The sequence below is a fragment of the Dicentrarchus labrax genome, unplaced genomic scaffold (genome assembly GCF_905237075.1).
Source record: "Dicentrarchus labrax unplaced genomic scaffold, dlabrax2021, whole genome shotgun sequence".
Classification (NCBI taxonomy): domain Eukaryota; kingdom Metazoa; phylum Chordata; class Actinopteri; family Moronidae; genus Dicentrarchus; species Dicentrarchus labrax.
The window spans coordinates 6500722-6524396 of NW_026136713.1; the positions used below are offsets into that span (position 1 = coordinate 6500722).

Genomic DNA, 23675 nt, shown 5'->3' on the forward strand with positions numbered 1-23675 from the left:
GAACTGGTGGGTAGGTCGGCACAGCTCTAGATATACCCAACGTAAATCCTCCCGGGTCACCCTCAGGCACAAATCATAAACCAACAGTACATCCTGCCTATGCGTCTCATGTTTTTCCTGGACGAGTTCCTTTGAAAATCAGGTTAAAACCCCTGTAACATTCCCTGCTCAAGAGCAACAGAATAATTTCCGATATTAACGGCAGCAGTCCGGTTCAGAACGATTCCGGAGCCATTGTAGCAGTTAAACACATTCCTAGTTTTGTGGAGGCCATTATTCCTGCTTCTTAATCACCCCCTTGGCTTTTATAACCTCCCCAAGCCTTAGTGTGTGGCTGGGGGGGAACCACATGTGGGCAGAGACCAGGAAATAATGGCACTGCCAGGCCCTCCCCTTATCTAAACTAACCACCACTAACAATGCACAGGACACCAGCACATATATCATCTCTTTTTAAGTATTTCAAAAGAATATGTTTCTATAATGAATGCCAAATTTCATGGATGACCTTTGTATCATGTTATCATATAAATCTATGTTTTTATTAAACCTAGCTTCTTACTCCTTACATAGAGTTTCACGTGTTTGTCAGAATAGTCGTGACTTTAAAAGGTATTTTTGCTATTGTCAACAAATACCATGAAAAGACCAAATCTCACAACATTTTAGTCTGTCTCTCTAGATCTCAGCCTCAAGGCCATTTGTTCCTACTAAAGACGTAAATCTCTGAACACAAATCACAACAAGGTTTCAGCAAACGTGACTCAAACTGGAGGATTTGTTGGGGGGGACTATTTTCAGCCACGGATTAATACACATTTAGTGCACTTGTGAGTGTTTACAGCAGCACGATAGTATGTGTGGGACTCAAATTAACCCACAGTGCCCATCTTCAGCATATTCAACACAGTTCAATGGTGTAGCTCATTGATGTGTTTTTAATGCGTTCTGGGCAACAATGGAGCTCTATGGCAGGGAGGAATAAGAGATATAAGGATTAAGTCTTGCATAGCCAGATCTATCTCCACAGCACTGTGTATGTGCTGGAGAATGGTCTGTCTGAACCCATTATCATTCTGGTATAGGGGGGGAAAACGCTGTTTATATTTCTTTAAACCAGTAACAATCGTCACAGGATGCAGTGCCCCAGCAAAAAAGTGTTCATAGGGCTTACACCCAGTATGATCAGATTTTGTCTACAAAGCCAGTACGTGTCAGTAGGATTGATTCATTGTTGGTTTTGGCCTTTTACTAAGATTTGTTGACAGTAACAGAAACATAGAATATCACCACTCTTGTCTTTTAGGATGTCTTTGCTATTTTTATGCTGAGGCAGTGTGATTTGAGTTTGAACTGAAATGTTAAGCAGCAGGCTTCTGTAAAGTAGCTACTATAATTTAAAATATTAGCCACTCCTGATAACACGGTATGGTTTTGATCCGTGGATATTGTGATGAGGGCAAGGCCCCATGCAAAAGCGAGCAGGAGAGGGAAGCAGAAGATGGAACTGTTCCCTTGCTTTCATCCATCACTTTCTCCCTACCTGCTCCCAGGTTTGTAGAGCTACAGTGAAGATGGAGAGGTGTGATTAGGCTGCGCAGATTTTATTTGTTGCCGAGCTGTTGGTCTGAGTGGATCTTGTGCTTAGCTAACAGTGTATGTAATGCAGCTAGCCTTTAGCCTCTAGCTTGTACTTGACAGCATGTGTGAAGTGGCTTGTCTGGCTGATGGTTTGGATAGAGTTGCACCTGGGTACTCAGACACCAAACAGGTCCAGTTCATTGTGATGAGTGACACACTGTTACATGGCATAATTTGGCATAATTTACCCAGGTCACAGACATGCATACTGTTTGGGGGGGGGTTGCTGCATAGAGAGTCATTGCTTGTTTACCCTGCGCCTGGTGACCCCCTGCTAGCAGCTACATCAATTATCACCTTGGAGGAATGTGGGACCCTTGTGTTAAATTCCCTTTGACCCCCCTGTTGGAGGAGGTCAGGAGGTGGGCGCTCTCACCGGGGGAGACATGCAGTCAGTGGGTGCAGGGTAAGTACTGTGTGTGTTTATGTGTGTGTGTGTGTGTGTGTGTGTGTGCGTGGTGGTCCACGGAGATTCCCTACATCTCCATCCTCAGTTCTGCAACCAAGTACTGTGCCTGCAGACCCCCACCACAGTAAACAAGATGTGCATGGTGTGTTTACAATGTAAATTGGTTTCTAAAGGTCTTAATTTTACTCAGGGATGCACCAAAGGTGGTCTGGAAGCATACATGACCCCCCCCCCCCGGAAAAAAACTCTTGTTTGGTGCACAAGCATTTAGCAGCTGATCTTTGCCTCACTATTACATTTAGGATGTCTCAATATATTAGCCCAACTGCTGGCACACTTTGAAGACCTCAGCATTTGTGATTTTAATGTGTTTGTTTGTCTCAAGCTGTTTTTAGTACACAAGTGTAAATCCCAACTTTACAAGTCAGTGTAGCGCACCATAAAGGGTTGCTGTTAATGTGCATGTGTGTGAGTGAGAGAGAGTAAGTGAAAAAGAAAGAGAGAGGGGGCTTAGACATGAGAGGTGTATTATGTCTGATGCTCTTCGCTTTAGAAGGGAATTAGATGTGAACATATGACATGTTTGGGCACAGGCATGTACCCAGACACACACATCTTTTTTCCTCCTCCATATTCCCGTACCCCATATCAAATGTCTTCGTGAGTGTGAAGAAAGTTGTTGGGAAATGGTATCATATATGCTGTAGGGAGGGAAGATACCGTGGAAATCGATTGCGTATGGAATCACTATTTTCTAACCATGATTGATGCTCCGAGCTTATGCATTTTTATCTTCTCTTTTACAGGCTCTCCATCATGGCTCTCTACAGACTGTGGTGCTGCCTGCTATCCAGTCATGGCTGAGGTAAGATACTAAAATCATGAGCTTGTCTGCTGCTCTGTGTGCTTTAGATGACAGTGTTGACGGAATATATTGGTACAGTTTGTTGTGAGATGTATTGCTGAAGGTATATATTCTGTGTTGTAATAGCTTGAAAGTCAACAAGGGGAAGTAAATGTCTTCCTGAAATGTCTTGCTGATTATAACCTCAGTTACCCCAGCACAAGCAACTGTGCTCTGTCCTGAGTAGTCTGGGTTAAGCTGTGTCTTGATTAACTCCTTGAAGGCAGCCACCCTTGTAATGTGAGGACCTTTACGCGTTGTGACAAACCAAAGTATCCCTGCAGTGTCATCAGATCACCTCGCCACTTCCAATTAGCGGTCTTCTCCGACCCCTTTTTTCGTCTTGTTGATGGGACAGAAAAGCTGCAACGGGCCAGATCAGCAGCCTGCCCTAATCTATCACTCTCATCATTTATTTATCTGCACACAGGCAGACAAAACAACACACACCCACCCTGTACCAGGACCAACAGCTGCCAGCTAAAAGAGGGTGCAGCAGAGTTGGGGTGGGGTAAGGTGGGAAAGGGAGGGACCAGCTCAGCCAACACACACAAGGGCACAATCAGCACATCATCTGTACCTTCTTGTCAGTAGTTGAACTTCTTCAGTGTTGTCATGGCGACATAATTTTCTCCTCCAGAGGGTCTGTTCTTCTCTGTTTCAAATTGCACTGTAATGTTGGTGGTGGCTGGAAGGGAAGGGAGGGTGCACTTGACTGTACTCTGATCAGGAATTCTTTGAGGAGAAGGCTATGATGTACTGAACTTGAGAAAGCCTTTTGATCTCAGTTTGTATGCTAATGAATCTGGTCTTATGTACGCATTGTAAATCAACTCTTTTCCTTTGTTTATTTAGATGCAGCCTTTATCCTTTACGTTATTGTGTCATTTGCATTAGCCTCATTCCCAAGATAATCACAGCTGTTGCAGGGTTTCTTTTAATTTGCCTGTGTTGTGTGTGTGCAGGGTCAGACACAGCCAAACTCCTAACTGTGGGGTTTTGTCTGTTTGATAGCCTGACTGTAAGTAAGCCCCTCTCGCTTTGCAGACTTCTGTCTCCCTCAGCACACTCTGCTGCAGCACTCATCCACGAGCAACACACTCATTCACACGCGCTTTCGCATGACTACACAAATGCACAAACAGGACTTTCAGCCTTGGACTGGCTCACGCACACAAAACACACTCGCTTACTCACTCAGGAATTATCGTGGTAGTAAAACTAGAGAGGAAGAGGGAGAGAGACAGCGAGAGAGGAAGAGAGACTTAGACTGGGGGAAGCAGAGGGACGGAAAAAGGAGACCGATTGCCCCAGCAGAAGTATTTTATCCCCAAGCGGTTTTAAAACGCTGCCATGTTTGTGACCCAGTCATGAGGACAAGCCATTGTTAGCTCCTGTAGCTGCTGGAGCAAAGTTGCAGCAGTTACGTTTAAAGCGAAACTTACATTTTTATATGGCAAATCCATTCCACACAAATCTTTTGCACTAATAAGAATAAGGTATGTCCGCAGGTATACTCACTTTCAGTGCCTGGTTAAAGGCTGTACAGCTCAGCAGCTTACCCATGTTGTGCTTTGAAGGTGTGCTTGATGTGTTCTGCAGTGTGTTGTTCTGCTGCACACACTTTTTTATTCTCTCTGTCTGTGATAATAATTATAAACTTTATTTATATAGCGCTTTCTTAGCAAAATGCTTCACAAAAAGAAATAGAAACAGACAATGAGATAAAATGAGAATATGGTAAAAGAACATGAGCACAGGAGAAATAGAGACAATAAAATGAATAAGATCAAATATATAGGAATAAAAGCAGTGTAAATACCACATACCAGGTCAATAAATGAGAACCGTTTTGAGGAGCAAAGACATTAAAGGCCTTAAAAGTGAGCAATACAATATTAAAATCAATTTGAAATCTAATAGGAAGGCAGTGTGTGGAGGCAAGCAAAGTGCATTGCAATAATAATCAAGCAGAGAGTAGATGCGTGATAGCATAGATAGCATGTACAGCTTATTGTAGATCAGCAATTGATAAAAATGACCTAATTTTAGAGATTATCTTGAGCTGGAAGAAACATGACCAAACTTCCCCTGCTCTGGCTGTGTGTGTGTGTGTGTGTGTGTGTGTGTGTGTGTGTGTGTGTGTGTGTGTGTGTTCTCTCTGGTCCGCTGCTTTGGCACAAAAAGGAAGACCAGGCCGCCCCATTCTTTGTTTTGCTTCTTGTAGGAAACTAGCAGCAAATTGTGGCTCAATGAGGCGTTGCTGTTTTGTATGGTCTGATAAAGTGCAAACGAAACCGTCTGGGCTACACTGGCCTGCTGCAGTGTTTTCCCCATTGTAGCTGTGAATGTAGGTCTGTGTGATGCTTGGTTAGTGTTGAACATTAGGTGATGGGGTGTGGGGGGGGGGGGGCTGCTGGGGGTAGGAACCATTCACAAAGTTTTAAGATGTCACCCAGTGCTGCTGTCTGCTTTGTTTAATTGTGATGAGGGATGATTAGAGCTCTGCTTAAGACTGGAGGAGAGGTTTCTGTCTCGCTTTCAAGGGTTTCTAAATCCCAATATTGTAGAGTTCTCAGATAACGCCAACATGACACACTTGTCAAAGTGATCAGAGCAGGGCATATGTGTGTGGGTGTATTGATGTGCATGCGGGAAATAGCCCAGTTTTTACCTCAATGCATTCATCTAACACCTGCAGTAACTACTTATGGTAGAAATGAAAGGGGTGACTCACTAAATATGCAATAATTTCATGACGATTTTGTGCTCCCAGAATTTAAGCAAGCCAAGCTCTAAGCAAACAACTACTTGAACATGATCTTAAGAGTTTATTGGACCCAGGATCGAAACATTTACAAGCAGTGAAGTATGGAAATATTATTCAATAATTTGTACATTTTAAGATAAATGTTGTGCATGAGCTTACACATTACTGCATATCTCTGCTTAACTTATTCTATTATATTTTTCACACCTACTTTAGTTAAGTGTGAATTTGGGCTCTTTTACTATAAATAAAAGTATATATAATTTTCTTGGAGCTGAAAAAGAAGAGGTTTACACCTGAGAAAAAAATGAAGGGGAGCATCATTTGCATATCGCATTTTCAGAGTTGATTTCACATTTGTCAGTGCCACTGGGATGCACAGGGAACAAAATGCTGTGAAGATCCACAGATCAAGTTCATTGAGTCAAGCAAAACAAACACATGGTTTGGGAGGTAGACAAAGAAGGAGGGTCTTGGGTGTGCCATGGCCCTTGTCTAAAGCGGTTATGGGGCCCACATGGGCGTTCTGCTCTCCAGAGGCTGTTGGGGTAATTATCTGCCAGGGTGCACGTGTGGGAGTGTGTGTCAGAGCGAGCATGTTTCTGTGCTCATGTCTGTGACGTGCACAAGGGATTGTAGCTCTGGATGTTTCTGAGCATCCTGCCCTGTGTCCTGATGCTGTGTCCCCTAACAGGATGAAATGCATATCTACTCAACCCTATATACTTGTTCACGCTTGTGATCTATATGTGCCCCCCAAACACACACACACACACACACACACACACACACACACACACACACACACACACACACACACACACACACACACACACACACATTCTCTTAATGTCTATCTTTTCCAGATTTGAGAAAGGGGATCTGAGAGTCTCAGAGGAGGAGTGTGGCTGGGGGAAGAGACTGAGGAGCCATATTTGACATGGGGTATGGGGCCCAACGGCACAAAGCCTCATTCCCTGCTCCTCCATGTGGAAAATGGTAGGAGAGCAAGAGGAGGAGGGGACGGAGGGAAAAAAAGTGGAGGAAAGAGGAGGAGGGAGCAACAATTAGTGGGATCTGCTAATCACCAGGGCAACACTCATTTAATTGACATGTGAAATTTGAATTCATCTAACAAGTCGATAGGCAGTACGACAATGGACCAGTCGTCTAAGGTCTGCTCGTGGAAGCCAAGGAGGGGAAGCGACAGCTGAGGGCTGAGGCCAAAGTCTTTGTTAGAAGTAGCCGTGTTGTTGGGTGAGAAGGTTGTCCACAAGGAGATTATAACCCATTATGCCTTTGACCCTTTTGGATCCATGGCTGCCCTTAAACACTAACCCACAACAGACATACACCATAGCAAGGCTTGTTTATTGTGTGTGTGTATGTTCCTGTTTTTATTTTAAGCAGAAGGCAGCGTGAGTAAACAACTATATTTTATAACACAATAAACCTGACCCTGATAATTCCAATGGCTTGGAAAAGGAAAAACATAAAAGGAGGTGGGCAGGGAAATACCCTGCAGTCTGTCCATTTCTGCTTTTACAGAAATCAATAAGCTATTTAAGGTCATCACAAAGCAGCATCACTGTCATCCAGCTACTACGGGATGTAAAACCATACAACTCTCGGTACCATCTCGAGAAGGGACTTGGAAAAGATGCAAACCTTCACTCTTAGCAACATTTATTCAAGATATTATAAAAATACAAACAAAAACACATACTCAACAGAGGCTTCTAAGTACTTGAGAAATTGGAATTTCTTTGAAGAATAATACATACAGCCTGATCTGCAAATTTTCTCACAAATTCACGTTTTAGAAAACAATTTTTAGCAACACCAGCAATCAGGCACTATGGGTTGCTACTAATGTAGTCTACCACTTTGGTCCAGACTGAAATATCTTGACAAGTATTGGATGGAATGCGATGAAATTTGGTACAGACATTTATGTTCAAAACAGAGTAGTCTAGAACGAATATTAGTAACTTTAATGAGCTCCTGACTTTTTATACAGAGCCAGCATCAGGTCATAATCTTCATCAGTGACCTGGTGCAGTCAGAAAAACTTAAAGACAGTGGACATGGTTGTGGATTACAGAAAGGAAGCCAGTCCCACCACCTCCTCTGCCTCACGGGTTCCATCATCCCACAGGACCTCAAGTGAAAGCTGGATATCAGCTCCATCACCAAGAAAGCACAGCAAAGGAAGAAGAAGTCCAACCTGCCAAAAACTATGATGGTGCACTTTTACACTGCCTTCCTTGACTCCATCCTCACCTCCTCCATCACCATCTGGTACACTGCTACCACTGCCAAGGACAAGGGCAGACTACAGGATCATTCGTTCTGCCTAGAAGGTGGTGAAATTTGCCATCCCTCCAGGACATGTAGTCCTCCAAGACCCTGAGGCATGCTTGTATACTGACCCTCTCAGCCTGTACCCAAATATTTTGAGAAACCTCCTTGGTGGGAGACTGCAGTCCATCAAATCAGAACAGTTTCCCCCCTACCCAAATCAATGTGTTATATTAAGGCATGTCTCTTGGACCTGGTCAATATTTTACAGATTCCTACATAAAAATGTAAATCTCCTTCATTTAAATAATGCAATTTTGTAGATTTTTTTATGTTATTATATTTTATATTTTGTTCATATTTGTGTAATATTTTTCACATTATTGTCAATTTTCTCTTTAGGCATCTTAACTTGCAGTACTCGCGTTCATCTTTATTTATATTTTCCTAACTATCTTTATTGTTGTGCACCGTCTAAATAGGTTCTAAATAAAAGGAAGGGAAAAAATCAAATATGACTAAGTACCTTTTATTTTTGTAGTAAATCATTCAAAATACAATAAGATTTCCACGTGGTCATTTCATATAAACTCTTTATTCATTGAATTACAGAAAATGTGCTATATTGTGATATATATCGTTATCTGACCTATATCGGGATATGAGATTTTGGTTAGATCGCACAGCCCTGTGTTGAACATTGTCACTGTGAGTATGTTGCCATGCTGTACATTGTCATTGTGAGTATGTTGCCATGCTGACATGTAGGTGAAAGCACTACCTTGCTTAAAGTATTTTTCAATCTATATTTGATGGAAATTGCCCTTTAAGTTATGACCCTCTTCCTAGTTCAGGAAATACCAATGAACAAATTAGTTAACTTATAACAGTGATTTAGCTGTTGATGTATCTCAATAACTAAATTAAAGTTAATGGTCACCAAATCACACCAAATGTGTTTAAAAGTGTAATCAGGCCACAAACTCCTCAAAAACTTATATTTTCTCAAAACACATTACAACATCCCCTCTGCTTATACCACATTTGGTGCATTCCCCCGGGAACAGCTCCATAAAAGGACTCCTAATAGGCTGACACCGGTTTGGCACTTCCTGGGTTTAAAACAACATGGTCAAGTGCTGGCTACAGACAATAGGTAAGAAACACAAACATGATAATTAAATATGTTAATATATACCAAATTTGTGTGATGTTTCTTGTCCAAAAAAACAAACAAATGTATGACATGGTTCAAACATATCCATAACAAATAAGACCGATATTGTCAACAGGCCTCAAACAGTCACAATCAGTACCCATTACCAAAGAATACGCTGTGTGGATACTTCAGTATCAGGTAGATGATAAAAGTGACTTACTCAGACTGGAGTGCAAAAGCGGAACGTTTCATACAACCTGGGTCATATTGTTTCTAGTTGTGGCCACCATTCATAGTATTAATACCAAACACACAAGCTGGGACCAGATTAGCCAAACTTCTTTGTAAAAGCAAGCAAAAGTGAAAATCTCTACTTCCCTCTCTGCTGTAAATGCCCATTACAGCTTACAGACAGACTTCCCAGTTCAACCTTGACCTAGAACATGCAGTTTTCCTGTACAATAAGGGATTGTTAGCAACATTTTTTGTGCTCACTTTTGGACTTTCCTCAAAATAAAGTGTTTGGATAGGCTGGTTAAACTGTTACCTTGTTCCCTACTTATCTGAAAATGATTGCCCTGTGAGTTGCTTTATTTCTAAATCTCAAGCAATTACTCTGATAAATGCTATCCTTATTTATTAAAAATGAAGGCCAAAGCTTTGCATATAATATCCAAGATTAAAAATTAAATTATTAAAGGTCTTTCGTCCTCAACCCTAACAGACACTGTCTTCCTGCGTCCTCCCTGGTCTGACTGGAGCTGAATGACACCTACAGTACTGGGTAGTACTGGGCCCTCTGTACCACTGGTGAGTCCTGTCCACACTATAAACAGACCACATCATGGGCAAATTATTTTCCCCATTTCTCCAATGGACATGCTTAGTCAACCCCACAGGCACTGCTCATACATCCCTTTATCTTTGATTTGGGACATTTGAATGACCTCTACATCACTGCAGCGTACTTCTCAAACATACTTGTGTGTTTTTGATCTATCCCTCTGCTAACAGATAGTTCCATTGTCAGAGGTGACTTTGTAGAAGTGGCAGAGAGTCAGAGGAGACTCGGGATACTTCCAAGTCTTTCAGCCAGAGTGTAATCCTCTTCCTTTATCTCTCTGGCTGATCTGGGCCAAAGCGCTGTGTGTGAGAATGATTCAATGACTGCCTGCTTTTTCTGTAGCTCTCTGTAATGCTTTCTCTCCCTCCCTCACTGTCTCTCTCTTGGTCTTTAATTCTCACTTGTATGTCTATTGTTCTGTCATGTTGCAGAGTGACCTTTTGCCCTTTCAGTGTTCACCTCCTCTCTCTTTTGTGTGTTGCAACAATCATGTCTGATATGATGCTGGTATCTTTTTATGATAGAAGATCATCTCTCTCTCTCTTTCTTTCTTTCTTTCTTTCTTTCTTTCTTTCTTTCTTTCTTTCTTTCTTTCTTTCTTTCTTTCTTTCTTTCTTTCTCTCTCTCTCTCTCTCTCTCTCTCTCTCTCTCTCTCTCTCTCTCTCTCTCTGTCACACATACACACACATACACATACACACACAAATGCCACCTCACACCACACAACAGAAAAGCAACTTGGATTATGTCTACGAATCACAGCTGGACTGATGTGTGTGCATGTGTGTTTACTGTAGATATTTGTGTGTTTCCGTGGGGGGTTGCGTTGAGTGGACTGCATCTGGTGCATCTGATTGGCCCACTGGCACAGGAGCCAGGCAAGATACTGATTGGATAGATGTATGGAGCGTGCAGGTTTCTGTGTGCCATGTAGCTTCGCCTCCCAGAGCGCTGGCCAATAGCTCCACATATTGGATGCATTACAGATTAGAGGCAATGCAACTGTGTGCACATAAATGTGTGTGTGTCTCTGTGTGCAAGGTTTGTGTGTCTACACAGCTCATCTGTGCAAGAGCACTTTTATCCTCTATGAACAAATCTGCACTGTCTCTGTTCACCGACGTGATCACGAAATGCATTTGCCTCTCCCAGACTAATTAATTATTAACGGCAGATTTGACTTGGCATCCCAGATCGATGCAGTAGCTACCCGTCGTTTGACTACTGCTCTGAAATACGATTTCAAACCATCAAAATGGGAGACATTTATTTTAAATTCCTTATGTTAACTATAGTCAATTACTACATGATTTACTCCAGAGTTTGTGAGCTCATCTAGGTCAAAGCGAGCCACCCTTACACAAATTTTTTTTTAGTTATGTTTCTTGCTATTGTGTATCCCGCTTGCTGCTGTAAAATTGCAAATTTACCCGCTGGGGTACTAATCTTACCTTATCTTATCTTAACATCATAGTACAATTGGAATTGAAAGGAAAAACCGGTCACAGTACCTTCAGCTTGGATGTCCAAACATAAAAAGCTAACCCATATTTACTGTTTTTCATGTGGTGTTGTTGTTTTTGTCTGCAACAGCTGCCATAAGGTACTCCTTTGATTGAATAATGTATCAAAGTGTAGGAATATTTCATACTTTTACCAAATGAAATCCCATTTTACCTTCTCCACCATCAAAGGGATTCAATGTCAGTGTGAAACATAAAGTCAAATTATTAAAACCCCAATCTACAACCTGTACACACGGATCATCTTCAGCCACAGTGTGGATGCGTCGACATTGATTTTGGGACAAAAACCCCTTTTGGGTACAAAATTAAAAATGTGGCAATAGCTTAGAGAAGTTCATTGAGCCTTAAATTGAATCCTGATTCTCCTCAACAATAATCTTAATGTGAACGAAATACAGCGGCAAAAAACATGAACACTTCAGTGACACGACCAAACCATGTATGGAGTTATTTTAATTCATCGATGTCGCAATCAGACTCAAGTTGTTCAGTTTAGTGCAATCAAGAGTTACCACCTCTCTTCAGTTTTCCCCCTCCGTGACCTTTTTATGACAAAAGAGGAGAGGAAAGTAGAGAAACAAAAATAAAGGCTAACAGTGGAAAACATAAGAGGAAAAAGTAAGAATAGCACACAGAGAGGAGAGAAGAAAGGAGACGTGAAGAGTGCTGAAAACAGTAGCGTATGCTCCTCTCCCTGGCAGGCCTATTAGAGTGCCTAACTCTGTCATTACACTTGTCAACACCCTCCACTGTAATTGATGCAAGTGCAGGGCTAAACCACCAAAGCTCACCATACATGAGATACACACACACACACACACACACACACACACACACACACACACACACACACACACGCATTAAAAAATAAACAAAATGTGACCATTCATGCACACATACTGCCCATATGGACACGCAGAAACAGAATAACAGACACGCATACATATTCACACACAAAAACAGCCGCACCATCAGAATGGCTGTACATGCCACACGGTAGGACATACACACACGCACACAGCACTGCTTATTGAAAACATGGCAGCACTGTCAACCCCAGACGGCTCTTCTCTGCCCACCTGTCAAAAAAAGAATCGAGAGGAAAAATTCACCTGGCTGGTATCTCAATCTTCTTCGGCGCTTAGCTTAGCTTAGACCAACCATCTGGCTCAGCAGCTCTGCTTCCCTCCCTTCCTCTTTACTAACTCTCACTCTCTCTTAGTCTTTTTAAAGCATGTCAGCAGTTACCCGGCACAGCAGTCTCAGTAAGGCTGCCTGCTAACGTGGCTAAGTGTCCCTGGGCCTCTTAGTTAGTGGGTGCCGTCTTTCTTTATGTGTGTGTGTTTGTGTGTGTGTGTGTGCGTGTGTGCGTGTGCGCTCCTCACAGATGGCAACGGGAGGGGAGGGGGAGCTGGAGGGGGTGATGGAGAGAGCTGTCTGAGGCTCCGGCAGCTCTCGTGTCTCTCAAGCAAGGCGGTCTGTCTGCGGGCATCTGCACTGGCACCCCCTCGCCTCTCTCCCCCTTTTCCCATCCACCGTCGCCACGACCACCTCACCATCCAGCGTGCTGCGGCTTGGCAACCACCCACAGCTCAGAGCAGTCCCTGAAAGATGATTCCCCTTGACCTCAGATGTGTCACTTCGCCGCCAAGCTTCTCCGCTTGCCCCAGCGGATGATTATTTTGATAAATGATAGGGGTGAATTATACATTATGGTAACGTTGGGAGAAGAACAGGCTGTGACTGAGGCTAAAAGTTGCTCAGGGAGGAGTGTCTGTGCGTGCGAATGCACATCTGCATATGTGTGAGCGTACATGGACGCACATGTGGTGTGATGTGTCTGTGCCTGGTTGTTGGAGAGTCTTTGATTCAGAACTGGTCTCAGGGTTTGTGTTGGGCTTCAAAACTTTGAAGATGATTAGATGAGTTGTGTTTGTAGTGTACCCTGTAAGATTGCTTCGTTCTTTCTGCTGCTGGCTTATTGATCACAGCGCAGCGAGTCACTGCATTATATTTAACGACATGGCTCCTCACTATAGGCAGATAGGTCAAGATGCTTCTTTTTTTTCATCTTACATTTTTCTTTGAACTTGTAGTTTTAAGTATCTCTCATTTTCCTATCCATTTGCTCTTCTTCTTATTTGTCAGACACAAAAGAAGCGGCTTGATGTGGATTTTTCTACAGAGATCTAATGTAATATTTAGTGTGTTTTTTTTGTAGTTTGAATCAACAGTTATACAGAGCACACTGTATGGTTCTTTGAAAGTTTGTGCAAGTTTGACCTCTCTGTCTCCAAGGGGCACTTGCACAAAGACAAGAAAGGACTTGATTTGAATCCATGGCAGAGTATACCAGCTTTTCTTACTGCAGGAGTTGAGTATGAAAAGTAACTTTGGATTCTGACAGGATATCTGAGAACATTAAAACATACTGTACACCACTAAGCACACATGCATCCTCACGCATAATAATTTCTGCAACCGTTGTCTTTGAGTGACACAGTTCTGATTGGCTTAGACGCTGCAGCGGCACAGCGTAGGGGCCGGCACAGTTATCACATCTGTTCCTAAGAAATTCATGGAGGTTTGTGCGCTGGAGGTGTTGGTATGCACTGATTAGCGCAAGGCTGTCTTTATCCAACCGCCGGGTTTCCTACTGGGCTTCCATAAACTGTTTACTAAGGAGTCTGTTGCCATGGTTTTCAGCCATGTTCCAATCAGTCTTTTTTTTTTTGACCACTCAGCTTTATTTATTCCTCAAAAAAAGCCCATGCCTTCTGCATCAACCAACTGTTGTTCCCCTCAGACCAATTGTTCTAAATCATGTATATACTGAATTTCATTTATCTGCAGGATAGTGGGCTTGGATGATGATTTGTGCCTGATTGGATGAGCTTTGGAGAGAGTCTTTACAAGCTGACACCTTTGGCTCATGGGTGGTTTTGAAACAGAGGCTTTGATGAGAGAAAAAGATGACTGTTGTAATAACCTAATAACACTGTGCATGCTCGCTGGGGTTCCAATTAAAAACCTGCTAGCCATACTTTCTGATCTGTCTTAAAAACAAAATTTTTCATAAGAATCTGGTCAAGATACGATAAAACTGAGATAAGACAACCAAAATTGTCTTCACTCTGAGCCCTGCAGAGGCTTTGTCCTTTTTCTTCCATTCTTTCATCCTTTCACCCCCCCCAGTATCTTCCTATTTTCTCTTCTTTAATAATGAGGGAAAATTCTTTCATAGATCTGACAAAGCTAAAGCAGCACACATGTAGCAGCTCCCGGAGGTCAGGTCACACCTGAGAGGTGGACTGATGCTCAGTGTGTCAGTAAGGTCAGGGGTTTGTCCTCCTTTAGGCTGCAGGCTGCATCTTTAGTGTTTAATAGTCTTGTAAGCTGTTTATTTCGACCCTTTGCACCTCTCTTAACAGGAAGCCGTATCCCTCAATTGGATTACGGCTAATTAAATACGACACACGCGTAGAGTCAACAGGCAGAGGTGTCACACACCCCCATCCCCTGCCTTTGTCTACCACTCCTCTACAAGGAGCAACGCTCTACTCTTAGGTGTAGTTATTTTAACTTCTGCTTGAGTATTGTGAATTTTAAAACATTTATTCCACCTTTACTTGCAGTCTCTTTGCCAATGAGGTTATAACTTCATCTCTCATAGTTTTAGCTCTTTCTTGAACAGATTTCTGTGAAGATTGGTCAACAATTTGTTATGGTCTACTTAAGGAAATATAATATAATATACAGTATATAGTTGTTGTTTTTTTAGCCATACAGAAATTGGTAGTGTTGTTTCCAAATCTCGCCATGTAGCATATGAAATTATGTTAAAGGAGTAGTTCAACATTTTGGGAAAAGCGCTTCCTGGCAACCTCACAATGATGACTCCAAGGAATCACTGCATCCAGTTGTTGGTTGCCAAGAAATAGCATGCAACTCCTGCTACCTTAACAATGTGTTATCGAGTGAGCTTCAGAGGTGCTACGTATATCTTAACTCTGGATTATCTTAACCTATAGTTAATGCACAGACATAAGAGTGATCGATCTTCTAACGTTTGGCAAAAAAAGTGAATTATCGTATTTCCCAAACTGTTCCTTTAATATAAATGTATATAGTAGGAACAATGTTGTGTGGGTAACAGCTGACTGATTGTTGTGTTTACAGTACAGCCCTTCTACTCTTTGTCTGCCTCCTGACCTGTAAAGCAACTTTCATTTGGTTTAGCAAGTTAACTCAAGCCCTTTTTACACAGCCTGTTCAAGGTGGGAGTGTTGCATCATTATGCTGCCTCGCTGTTCTGTATAAAACACATGAACATGGAATGGGGGGTATTGTCATTCCACTATTAAACCGGCAGTGGAGGTAGTAACATAGCCGAATATGTAAAATGGGGAAGCCGACAGGACACACAGTTGTCTCACTAGACAGCAACACTCTTATGTTACACGTCATGCTTTTTTTGGTTCCAGATAGCTGGCATACTAACTAAAATCACACACTGGGGAAGCATTGTGCTGCTGTTGCTTCATTCAGATTAAAAAAGCAAAGTCACCATTATGATGGGTCTTCCCTACGGCAGTATTATGGGATCACTGATTATGAAGGGATTCACTGAACAACTGAATCCTGTCCTTTTTTTTTATCTACCTGCCCCCACTCTACCCAGCCCCTCCCTTCCAAACCAGCCCTTCATTGGCCATTTTGCCGTCTGTGTGGGGACACAAGGTGACGTGTGACTGTTTGCAGAGTGTAAAGATAATCATTGTGCAATTAATGGGCACCAAAAGGGAACCATTAGCAAAGTGTGAACTTGCGATACCTACTTGGTGTATGATGAGAGCTTGGAGGAGGAGAACTCGAAAGAAAAAACAAACTTGGAATTTAAATTGCAGCATGCAAATGCAATGAATGGAGACATAAAATTCATTGGTCTCTGAGGTGTGTTTATTTAACTGTATGACTGATGAGTGTATTTATCTGTTGAATGAAAGCAGCTGTAGAAGCCTGTGTGAACTGTGGTGCCAGCTGTTGCACTGCTTTGACCTTCTGTTTGTCTTACATTCAGGTCATCAAATTTGCAAGGTCAAATGCATTGAAGGGATATCATGCAGAGTTTATTGCCACTATCAACTGCGATTTTTACTTCCATACAGTGTTTTCCTGTTAATGTTCTTCTCTCTACCAGCAGCGCTCTCTTTTTCTTTGCAGTAACGTCCCTGTCTATTATTCAGTCAGTTGATCAGTTAGCTAATGGTGCGTTTGTTTCGTCTTGTAATCGCGACTTGCAGCTCGAGAGCGACGTCACATCCGTGTTGGAAAACGAGTAACCGTGGGTTTTTGCGTTCTGTTTGGCACACAACACGACGAGCTTGGTTGCGTAACGTTTATAGTGATTATCTGGTTTACGGTGCACCCACCGCGGATTTCACATGTTCATTACATATTACACAATCATATTTCACAGTTTGATATCTGAATTTTGATTAACGTTAACTCTGCTTTCTGCTCAAGACTCGGCACTGTTGTCATAGCAACATGGAGCGTCTCTAGCCAATTTCAGCTGCACAAGCTACAAAGTAACTAATGAGGCGGTATTTAACACATAATAAGACTGTAGTGACATGCCTATGGGTAACAGTATACAGTGCTGTGTGTACGACTTCTTCATTTGGTTACAACAAAGACAAAAGTGCTTCAAATTGTAGAAAACCACAATGTTTACTACGTGTGATGCTCGGAATAGCCATCTTGGTAACTGAACTCGGGGTCCTCTGAGCTCAGACGACTTAACGAGTCGTTTTATATGTCCTCGGGAGCTTTCTATTTGCAACTTCCGGTTCGTAACTCAGGAAACCGACTCGGAGATCGAATTGGGTGGACAAAACGAACACACCATAACTCACATGTTCACCGTTTCAGCTTCTTCAATCTTGGAAAAGGAGAAAATAAAATGATGGGAACCAGGTGAAATTATGGACTTTCCCTAGCAACAGACAGCTCTTAATCCTTGGCCTGTAGTGTGATAAAATAGCGGTGGTTGTTGTTGTTTCTAGTTTGAATGTTCCGGGAAAAATATAAGAATTCTGCCTGAATGGATGGAAGTGAGTGACAGGAGGATCCAGTGATCACTGAGGAAAAGCACTGAACTTCAAGGATGCTGGAAGCTTAAAGAGTCTTATCATCCTCCCCAAAACCCCTCCATAGGATTCAGCACTTGCCTGGAACCATATACACACACATGTGGTCATGTGATTTCACAAACCTCTTCACAGACATGCATACACACAGACACACACTCTCGCAGACAAAGCCTTTGAAAGACTCAAGAGAGTTATTATAGTCTCTAAATCTTTTTATTTCCATCCCGGTTTCAGTATAGTGCTCTTGTGTGTGTGCAGGAGTATATGTGCGTTTGTATGCTTCTAAAATCAAAGGCGTGTATTTTATGTTACTACTGCCCTACATATCGTAGCTAAGGTGGAGACCCATCAAGGGGAATGTTCTAATTAACAATGCTGCCATTCCCGCTGACACCTCTGTCTCTGGCAATATCTCTTCAACTTCCAGCATCCTCAACTCAAACACATCCACTCAACAGGGAATTCACAAAACACACACAGGGTTATGTGTGTTCTTTGCTGCAAGGAATATCCTGAACACTGATCTAGACAGGAGTCATTTTGCTGCAAATAGGACAGTAAGGGGGGGGAGAGAAATGCAGGCAGGCAGGTTGCCACGAAGGGGAAATACACACAGATGGCCTGACAGACTGACAGACAGAGGATGAGAAAAAAGTAGACGAACGAAGAGACAGACACAAAGACACATATGTGCAGGATGCACGTATATGCATGCCGATACCTGCACATAAGTGTGAGCACATCTGTGGGTTGTAATGAATTCGCACAGGTTTTTGCATTCACAGGAGGATTAGACCTGCAACCTGGACCACTATTGGCTTTTTATATAATCTCTGCGAATCACTGCCATCCAGTTCTGATATGATGCCCTGGTTACGATCTGTGTATTTTGCAATTATATGTTATTTTATTTTCTATGGGTTTTTAAATTGGCTTCTCTGAATTGTTCATTGTCATTATCAAGAAAAATTCTGCTGCATCCAGCTTCTCAAATGTGAGAATTTGCTACTTTTCTTTCTGTTATGTTATTGTAAATGGAATATTTGTTTTGGACCAGTGTTAATTTTGACAGCAAATTCTGATTTAGTCTTAGTCTTAGTCTTTTGAATAACACACCATTTAGTTTTAGTCATATTTTAGTCATCTGAAATCTTTTAGTGTTGGTCAAGTTTTAGTCGACTAAATATCATAAGAGTTTTAGTCTTAGTCTAGTCTTAAGTCTTTTAGTCTTAGTCTAGTTTTAGTAGACCAAATATTAGCAGATCTTAGTCGACTAAATCATGGTGGTTTATCTGATAAAATAACCTTAATGTGTATGCTAACCTACGCATGTATTTCTGGATGAGCCGTCTGTAAATGTCACTTCATGTTGGTGGTGTTTTTCCCAGCGATTTTTGCTCCACACGGTTTACAGACGGTCTTGTTGTCCTTGTTGTCATATGTGAAGTGTGACCAGATGTCAATTCTTCGTATTCGTCCTAGACCTAGCTCTGACATTTCTGTTGTTCTGAGACGTGCCATTGCCTTCGGACCGGGTGCACTGCAAAACGTTAGTGTGTTGCTAACGAGCAAAGTCAACTGAAATCAGCCAAAGCTGTGTAACTAAGACTGTGCAACTAAACACTAACTAAATATAATGTAAACAACCAAACTGTTGTGAAAACGTCCTCGAAACTGTGTGAAGTTCCACAAACTTGTTTAGCTGTTGCGCCTGCATTCGCCGCAGCTTTTTAAAATGGCTCTGCTGCTTCTGCATAGATCAACCTACCCTCAAAGATTCACTCTGATTGGATTTCTTCCCAACTTGTCCCACAAGAAGAGTAGTTCTGATTGGATCTCTTCTCCATTCGTCCCTCCCTGACATATTCGTCTCATTTTTATTCATTGACTTAAGTGTCAGTTATATTCGTCACAGTCTTCGTCATCATATCTGACTTTTTATTTAGTTTTTATTTAGTTTTTTTTTTAGCAATATCTGCTTGTGGCAAGTAAAGCTTCATTGACATATTGTCACAAAAAGTCACTTTGTTACATTAGTGTAACTTGTCACTGAAACACCGATTTCTCGCTAACCTTTACGAAATTCCTTTGGTTGTCTTAAGGCTTGGACACACCAACCCGATTATCGGCCGTCCGACGTCGTCGGACAGTCAGGCGAGGTCGGTGACTCGAGTCGGTTCGGTGTGTCCCGTGCCGTCGTCAGTTGGAGTCGGTGTCGGCGTCGGCGTTCATTTTGGCCGATTCGACATGTAGAATCGGCCAGTGGCCATCGGGCTCAATGACCAATCTGATTGGTGGAGTGCTAGCCCTTGACTAGCGAATCAGCGGCGTCAGTTTGGTGTGTCCGGAGGAACTTTTTTGACCGACTCAGGGAGACGGGAGCTGACTGATCAGTCCGACTGCTTTTCTGCCGACGGTCGGCCGTCGGGTTGGTGTGTCCTGGCCTTAAACCTAACTACATGGTGGACTCAAGAACGTAGCACTTATTTCACTTCACACAAAAATGTTGCAACTGAACATGAAAGCAGCAGTTACATTTCCCTGAAAACCAAGTAATATATAAATGCAATTCTTTAAAGGACACAGTTTTCCTACTATATCTCTACTATCATCTCTATAACAACCAAGCAAAATTCCATCCTATGATAAAAGCCAAGAGATGTGAAGGAAGCTCCAGAAAATATTTATAAATTGAGTCGTTTTGCTTTAAAAGTCATGTTAAACTTAAATAGTTAGATTTTTCAGCATTTAAATGGTGTCTTGTATCTCATTTAAGGATTTTAATGCTATTTAGGGAGCTGACAACACCATTCATCTTTAGATTGTTTGATATAAGTGTAAACACAGTGAATATTGCCGCAAAAGCATCAATGTTCAGTAGCTTCAATAGAAAAGCACTGGTATTAGTTACATCTACGATAACTAACAACACATAGGCACTGGTTGGTGGCAGCAGGCGGGCCCCTGCTTGTGGTGGCTGATGTTGTGTCAGGGTTGGGGGGGATGCTGGGCTGGATCCTGCTGGGTCTTTTGTCACCCCTGCTAATTGAGTGATCTTGGTGACCCTGTCGTCGCTGCCTGGTAACACGTCAGCAGGAGCCGGTGTCGCTGCCCTCCACTTTAAGTCATAACTACATGTCTGCCTCCATTATGGGTGGTGGTTGTGAGATGTACTGGTACATTGATGGATGAAATGATGGAAGGATAGATGATAGACGAAGGCTGGATGTACTGGCTATACCGCAGTCAGGAAGCAAGGTTAAGTGCAGTTCAGTGGCTCGGCTTTGACGCTGTTAACGTTTCTGCTTTGTTACCTTGCAGGGCTGACAGAGCTAGAATTGATTGAAATCACAGTGCTTTAAGGCACACTGAATAAAAGCATCCAACGACTGGCCTGTGACTTTATGGAAATGTGGGTGGATGCATACAACAAGTGTAGGGAGAAATAAATGGTTTATTGTTCCATGAGGAATTTTCCTTGTTGTTGTTTCCAGAGGATGAACTGGATGGACTGTTAAACCGTTTTTAAATTAGTATGCTACGAACATATGAGAATAACACTTGACAGATGCTCACAGGATGATATCGTGCCCCATCTTATGATTTTTCATTAAGTATGCTATAACAGCTGCACTTGTACATCTCACTCAGTGGCGACAGCCATAGCATGCCAAGTCTTCAAAAAAAGACGAAAAAAGAAAAATCACTCATATTTCAATGCATGCCTTTGGAATGTCTTTCAGTGAACATGTGACACTTTTCAGATAAGTGTTTTTGTGTTAACAAAATGGAAATCTTAATTTTTCTAAGCTAATTATAGCTTGTAGCCCGTTGCTAAGCAACCTAATGACAGGAGACAGCGGGGAGTCAAGAATCTAACCTTTGGCTGGATAGAGCCAAGAGGTGACATTTTGATTTCCTTCATATCACCCTCAATTGATGCACTGCGTTCTAACTGTGGCTGTATTGCACTTAACAGTTCAAATAGTGTAAAGTGTGCTTTAAAGTAACTGTATTTTTTATATGATAAGTAAGAAAAACAGTTTAAGTGAGAAAGCATTCAATCAATGTCAGCCAGCTTTAACAGGGTGCTGTTATGAAAATGACAGTCCTTATACATGGACGTGCATGAGTCATTCTACACTGTAGAAATCTGCATTAAGTTATGTCATCAGGGGCTTTATATTTTTACTCACAGGGCATAACACTCTCGGTTAGTCAGAAAACTTATACATCATGATTCTTCCTATGATGCAGAGTTTTAAGGCTGAGGGTCTTCTGTTGTTGCTTTTTGTCATGGTCATACTAATGTATTAAATTCTGGAGCACTTCCAAATGCAATAGTAGCCATTGTACAAGGTTGATCCTGACTCTGTATTAGATTAATGCAGTGTTTGGTATCTCTTCTGAAGAGCTGGAGCAATAATGCACAAAGAATGTAAGTTTGCACCTCTGTTATAGCTTCATATATTGTGATGAATGGATTTCTATATGTCTGACTTGGGTTAGATAGTATTTGATCTACATATAATGCAGCACATGCACATCTTTCCATCTGAGATCCCCCCAAAACAATGTCTGTATGCTCTGAAAATTTCTTTGTGGGTGTCTGATTTTCCCTCTTGTCAAGGGGGAGAACTTGGGGGGGGCTCAGCGCCAAAATAGTTTTGAAGTATCTGTGAAAAGACTCCTCTTAATCCGTTTTATTTGCTCTGCTACCTCCGAACCATTTGTCCACGCAGAGCTCCCAAACCCTCCACTCCACCCAGCCATCTCAGGGATTTAGTGTGGTAGAGCAGAGGTGCAAGAGCCCACAGACAGTTAAAAAAAAAGCCATCTGGCCGGGGGGGTGGTGGTGGTGGTGGTGGTGAGGTGGGGGTGTTGGGAGGTTTAGGGCGGAGGAGTCGTGCTGGGCAATCAAAATGACGGACAGCAGTGAGAAGTGTTTTGCGGGCTCCCATGTACATGCAAAGTAGCCCAACTTGTGAGCTTTCACAGCTCCCTCTGGTCTTCAGGTAAACACTGACCGGCCGAGGTATGCGTGGTCTTTCCCCCCGCGTGTGTCTATGGGTGTGTGTAATTTTGTTTGTGTATGGTAATAATGTATTTGTTGGCTTGCTTGTGAGAGGAAAGAGTAGACTTTTTTGTGTTTGCGTCCATGTCAGTGGCTCGTGTATTTGCGTGTTCTACAAGAAAGGCTGCCAAGTTTATTTCTGTAGTTTTTCCTCTTTTTTTGCCAGCGATAGTGTTTGCTAGTGGAAGGTGTTTGACCAGAGAAGTCAGGGTTAGCAGGTGAAATAAACAGCATCCATATTTCATGAACCATCAAAAAAGACTCTTGGTGGATTCGACACAGACTCAGTTCTAAGGACACTGTGAAATGGGCGCACAATTGTTCCTCTTCGCTCTGAGCAAATATTATAATCCTATTCTCTTATGCTTTCCATCTTGCCCTCTCTCCCTTATGTTCACCCCAATGGCGGCCCCTTTCCCTGAGTGAAAACCCCTCCGAATGTGTGGAGGCTTCATTTTTCACTCTCCCTTTGGGGCTCTGTTGTCAGAGAGCAGCCCTTAGGAAGTCTTTATTTCTGCCAGGCAGGGCCTCTTGCGTTCCTCCACCCTCTCCCTCCGTTCTCATGGCTGTCCCCCCCACCTGCTGGGATCCTGATCCCAGCCGGGGCAGGGCTTCAGCGGGGGACAATTACTGCTGCTCCCCAGCTTTGATCATCTGACCACATGGAAGCATAACAGCTGACCACATGTTTCAACAGACAAGAAGAAGAAGAAGTAAAGAGAGAAAAGAGGAAGAGTTAGAATAGGGTGAGAAGAAGAAAAGAAACCCCTTTTCATTTAAGTTGAGCCCAAAGTTCCATTCCACTTTTGAAGCTTTACGGAGAGTTAGCCAGAATGGTCAAATCTGTGTTTCAGACAGTTCGCTTTGATGGTGATTATTTATTTGGATCAGG

The 23675-nt window shown here is 42.4% G+C and overlaps 1 protein-coding gene across 7 annotated transcripts in view; it reads left to right on the top strand.

The window, feature by feature from the left end:
- The window catches only part of zic6 (zic family member 6), a 101496-nt gene that overhangs the window by 16057 nt on the left and 61764 nt on the right, over positions 1-23675 (top strand). For 4 of the 7 annotated variants that reach the window (XR_007887328.1, XR_007887322.1, XR_007887320.1 and 1 more), the window contains exon 2: positions 2857-2915. The gene's annotated coding sequence lies outside the window, so the exon portion shown is untranslated. Of the gene's footprint in view, positions 1-2856; positions 2916-9908; positions 9995-23675 lie in introns of all 7 variants that reach the window. The other 3 variants (XR_007887323.1, XR_007887321.1, XR_007887326.1) reach the window with 1 other exon arrangement.